Raw genomic sequence first — 6,000 nt, forward strand, 5'->3', positions numbered from 1 at the left:
CGCTCTCCTTCATCTCAAGACAGCATTCTTTTTGATGTTATTTCTGATCATATTGACCAAGTCCTCTCTCTTTATCCATCAGCTATATAGTTGTTGTCGGTGAGTTTAATGCTCACCACTCTAAATGGCTTGGCTCTAGTGTCAGTGATTCAGCAGGCATTAAAGCCCACAACTTTTCCCTTTCTCAATCATTAACTCAAATTGTCAACTTTCCAATTGGGATTCTTTCCGCGACTTTCTTCGTGATGGCCCTTGGGTAGAAATCTTTTGTTTTCCTGTCGACAAATGTGCTTCTTACATAACTTTGTGGATTCAGGCTGGCATGGAATCTTTTATTCCCTCTCGATGATTTCAGGTCAAGCCGCACTCTTTTCCATGGTTTTCCTCACACTGTGCTGATGTTATTGCCAATTGAAACCATTACTTCCATATTTATCAGCAAAATAATTCTCTAGAAAACAGATGTCTGTTTATTACTGCTAGAAACGATTGTAAAAAGGTTTTATCTAACGCCAAAACCCGCTACTCTCAGGTCATGAAATCTCGTATCTTATCTCAAAAATTAGGTTCTCGTGACTTCTGGAGAATCTTTATTAATATCAATAATAAGGGCAAATCTTTAATTTCACCTCTCTTGTATGGTTCAGACTTTGTCACCTCACCTAAAGACAAAGCTGAATTGTTTGCTAAAACCTTTTCATCAATATCATCTCTTGATTCCACTAGTTGCGTTCTACCTGATATTGCCAACAAACAGGTTGATCCATTGCTTGACATTCATATCACTCCAGCTTCTGTATCTAAAGTGATTTCCTGCATAGACTCTTCTACAGCTTGTGGCCTGGACAACATACCTGTTATTGTCTTGCAGAAGTGTTCTCCGGAGCTGTTGTCTATACTCTCGAAACTATTCAACAAGTGCTTATCAGAGTCTTGTTTTCCAGCCTGCTGGAAAGCAGCATCTGTTATCCCTATCTTTCAAAAATTCTGGAGAGCAATCAGATTCGTCTAACTACTGTTCCATTAGTCTTCTTCCTATCATAAGCAAGGTTTTTGAATCTTTAATTAACAAACACTTAATCTCTCATCTTGAATCTAATAACTTACTTTCTGACCATTAATATGGATTTCGATCTTCTCATTCTACAGCTGATTTGCTAACAGTAATAACTGATAGGTTTTATTGTGCATTAGATAAAGGTGTAGAGGTTAAGGCCATCGCTCTTGACATTTCAAAAGCTTTTGATAAAGTTTGGCATGCTGGTCTTCTCCATATTTTTTCTTCTTATGGTGTATCTGGCAACATCTTTAAGATTATTGAATCCTTCCTTTCCAATCGTAGTATAAAAGTTGTCCTCCATGGACAGCACTCTTCTTCATATTCAGTAACTTCAGGGGTTCCTCAAGGTTCTATCCTTGGCCCTATACTCTTTTTAATTTACATTAACGATCTTCCAGATATTCTTACATGTAAGGTGCCATTGTTTGCTGATGATACGACCATTCATTCTTGTGGCGATAAGAAGCCAACAATCTCTGATTGCTTGGAGGGGGCATTTGAGCCTTAAAAGGATTTCGCTTCTGCTACAGCATGGGGCTCACAGTGGCTGGTGAACTTTAATTCAGATAAAACTCAATTTTTTTCAGCCAATTGCTATCGCAATAATTTAGATCTTCCTATATTTATGAATGGTGATGTACTCGATGAGTCATCTACTCTTCGTCTTCTAGGATTAACTCTTACTTCCAATCTTTCTTGGAAACCATATATCAAATCAGTAGCAAAATTAGCATCTGCTAAGGTTGCATCTCTTTATCGAGCTCGTCACTTTCTTACTTCGGATTCTATTCTCTATCTCTATAAATCTCAAATCCAGCCTTGTATAGAATACTATTGCCATATTTGGGGCGGTTCTTCTAATGATGCCCTTTCTCTTTTAGACAAAGTGAAAAAACGCAGTGTAAACATAGTTGGACCTGCTCTTGCAGCCAACCTCCAACCATTATCACATCGTCGCAATGTTGCTTCTCTTTCTCTTTTCTACAAATACTATAATGGGCACTGCTATAAAGAGCTAGTGTCTCTTGTGCCATTTGCTAAAATTCCTTCTCGTGTTACTTGTCATTCAATTAAGTCTCATCCTTTTTCTGTTCCTAAGTGCTCCAAAAACGCTTATTCGTCTAGTTTTTTTCCTTGAAAATCAGCTCTTTGGAATTCGCTTCCTACATCTTGTTTTCCTGATTTATATAATTTGCAATCCTTTAAGTTGTCCGTCAATCGTTATTTTGCTCTACAATCTTCATCTTTTCTCTTTCAGTAACTTCCAACTTTAATTAGTGGCTGCTTGCAGCCTTGTTGGAAGCAAAGATGTTAAAAAAAAAAAAAAACAGTCTCCTGTGCGGAACTGTGTCGAAGACTTTAGCAAAATCTAACAAAATTATATCAACTGGAATACCAACATCTAAGCTTGATGAAATGTAGTCAATGCTTTTTAAAAGATTAATGGTACATGATTTGTTTCTAACAAAACCATGTTGCTCTTTTGCTAGTAGATTATATTTATGAAGGTACTCTTCCACTTTAGCTCCAATTATACTTTCCATAATTTTACATGGAACAGAAGTCAATAAAACTGGACAATAATTGCTGGGAAGAGTCTTATCACCTTTTTTGAATAGTGGCATTGCATATACTGATTTAAATTAAACTGGAAGCTGACTATTAGTTAAAGATGCCCTAATAATTTATGTCAGAGAAATAGCAATTGCTTCCGCACAGTTTTTGAGCAGAAATGGATGCATATTTTCAGGACCACATACTTTATTTAGATAAAGGTTTTTTAATTTATCTAATTTCATTTCGTAGCTAATATAATTTGGATCTAGATCAACAAACTTTGAGTGATTTATACTAAATTCAATTGTGAAATATGGAAGTTCGCTTTTTTTTTCATTTATGAAAACATCTTGGAAACATTTATTTGAGTAGATTAGCTATCTCTCTAGGTTCTTGAGTTAGATCACCATTTGCTGTTTTTAAGGCTCTGATTGATTCTTTGACTTGTTGTTAGCTGTTTAGGTATTTATACAGAAGTTTCGGATTCAATTTGGATCGTTTATCTAAAACATTTTCATATGAAAGTTATTTTAATTACTTTTTAAAGTGATTTGCAAGTCAATTTGTACTCTTTACACATAGTAAAATCTTTCCATTTACAAGCACAGTTCAGGTATCTAAGATTTTGCTTTTTTTTAATTAGAGTTGACCATATGACCTTTATTTATGTTACTGAGGACAGATCTTGAATCAATAGCACAGATGCTTCCTGGCTGAGTTGTGAAGATTAGATCAAGAGTATTAGTAGCAAAATTATTTGATATTTGAAAAGTTGGAACATTTACATGCTGATATAGAAATGTTTTGCTAAGAGTTTCACTAAATTTATGTTCAATGCCATTTTCATTTTTAATATTTGTGATGTATCAATTTGACCATACGATTGATGGGAAACTAAAATCCCCTGTAATTAGTAAGTCTTTGTATCATTTTCTATCAACATAGTCTTTAGTCTTTTTGAAAACCAAATCAAAATCATTCGTGTCAACAAAATCATTTGGTCTGTAGATACAACCAACTAAATACTTGTTGTTTTCAAAACACACTGTTGGCCAAATTTGTTCAATATTACTTAAGTTAAAAACAGCATCGCTTATCACTGATGATTTAATAGTTTCAGAAACATATAGACACACACCACCTCCTCTGCGCCCATCATTTCTGTCTTTTCTATACAGAGTACTGTTAGTACTGTTGAACTTTAATTTTGACGATCTGATTTCCACAAATGCCATATTGAAAAGGCAAGTCTTCAGCAAGTACACTGTTTGCTTCATTTCTTTTCTTTCTTAATAAAGTCTTCTTTGTGCTTCAGTTAAATCTGGACTTATGTTAATTGATTTGTAACCTTCTTTCTCTCAAATTTTTTCTGTTAGAAGTGGATTTCTTGACAAATCACTTAGTTCAACTATTATTGGATCAAGTTTATTTGTGTCTTTAGATTTTAGCCTTCTTGCATAAACTGGTGAAACATTGCTTTTGCCAATTACATTAAAAATCTATTTGATTTTTTTTGCCATCGTCTGCTTTTTTATCTGCTTAAAATTCCATTTCGAATTCAGGTATTCCATAAATAATTATGTTTTTATTTTCTTCTTTCTCTTTCATTTAATTCACTTATTGTTGCAAAAGTCTCATGGAATAAAGAAAATTGCACTGAAAAACATATTGTATGCCTTTGCTCTCAAATTAATAAAGTACCTTTTGAAGACAGAGCTTACCTTCGTGATCAAAGGAAAAAAATTGGTCCAAAAGGTGTATATCAAATTTCTTCCATAGAAAGAATATTTATCAAAAGGATTCAAAGACTTGATAAAGAACAACAAACAGTCTCATAAGCTAGTTGATAAAAACAAGTGATTGATTGGAGTGGTAATACAGAAGTAAATGTTTTATAACTACATGAAATATTTGTAGTAGATGAAATGGAAAGCATTTTATTTTATTAGCTTTTTTTAGGATAGGTGCAGCTCTTGCAAATGCTTTATTACATGACATTAAACATCTCCTGAAAAAAGACATTGATATAAGATAATTTGATTGACAAATGCAAATCAGATAGGGCCGAGTCAAAAGTAACAATCATTAGTGAAGATGTGGACTTAGAACAAAAAGAAACAGTTAATTTGTCTTGGAGTCGATGGCAAGCTCGATGAGATAATTAAAACAAGTAAAATAAACTCACCTCAAGGAAAAGTACTAAAGAAATACATTGAACCTGGACATCACGTCACATTTACTTATGAAGATAGAAAATTAAGCGGAAATTATTTGACTCATAGGATAATTCTTGCTACTGGTGCTACAGGCTTAGTTCTTGCTACCAAAATGTTGCTATTGTTTTGTTATTTTTTACATCTTCGCTTCCAACAAGGCTGCAAGCAACCACTATAAGAGATGGAAGAGAAAAGATGAAGTTTGTGTGGCAAGATAACGATTGACAGATGACTTAAAAGATTGCAAATTATATGAATCAGGAAAGCAAGATAAAGGAAGCGAATTTCAAAGAACTGATGTTCCAGGAAAAAACTAGATAAATATGAGTTTTTGGAGCACTTAGGAACAGTAACACGAGAATGAATTTTAGTAGATGGCACAAGAGACGTTAGCTCTTTAGAGCAGTGCTCATTATAATATTTGTAGAAAAGAGAAAGAGAAGCAACGTTTTGAAGATGTGATAATGGTTGGAGGTTGACTACAAGAGCAGTTCCAACTATGTTTACACTGCGCTTTTGCACCTTGTCTAAAAGCGAAAGGGCATCATTAAAAGATCCGCCCCAGATATGACAACAGTATTCCATATAAAGACATTTAGTGTTTTACAAGAACATGACAGTTTGGAAAGTATACAAGCTGTACTTCTTGATAATACTGTTACCAATACTGAATCAATAAGTGGCTTAGTGGTAAAACTAGAAAAGTTTTTAAAAAGAAAACTACAGCTAATTGGATGCGCCTTATATTAAAATGAACATCCATTATGAGCTCTTTTTATAAAACTTGATGGTGAAACAACTGGGCCAAGAAGCTTCAGTGGTCTACTATAATAATTTTGTTAAATATTCAGGATAGAAATGTCTAGTAACTAGTGTGTGTGTGTGTGTGTGTGTGTGTGTGTGTGTGTGTGTGTGTGTGTGTGTGTGTGTGTGTGTGTGTGTGTGTGTGTGTGTGTGTGTGTGTGTGTGTGTGTGTGTGTGTGTGTGTGGTAGAACATCTGGTTAACATTTAATTGGTTCAAAGGCACAGAGAAATTGTTCAAACCCAAATTATGCCTTTTAAAGGTGTAATGTTGATTTGAATAATTTCTCTGTGCAATGACCTCGTTTAAAAGGTTCATGTTGCAGCATTTAAGGTTGAGTCTTAAATATAAATAAATAAAAAAT

At 34.1% G+C, this 6,000-nt stretch overlaps 1 protein-coding gene across 1 annotated transcript in view; it reads right to left on the reverse strand.

Annotated features, from left to right (window-relative positions):
- LOC100212580 (midasin) overlaps window positions 1–6,000 on the reverse strand; it is a 186,762-nt gene that overhangs the window by 180,143 nt on the left and 619 nt on the right. The window lies entirely within an intron of this gene.

Source organism: Hydra vulgaris, chromosome 03 (genome assembly GCF_038396675.1).
Source record: "Hydra vulgaris chromosome 03, alternate assembly HydraT2T_AEP".
NCBI lineage: Eukaryota > Metazoa > Cnidaria > Hydrozoa > Anthoathecata > Hydridae > Hydra > Hydra vulgaris.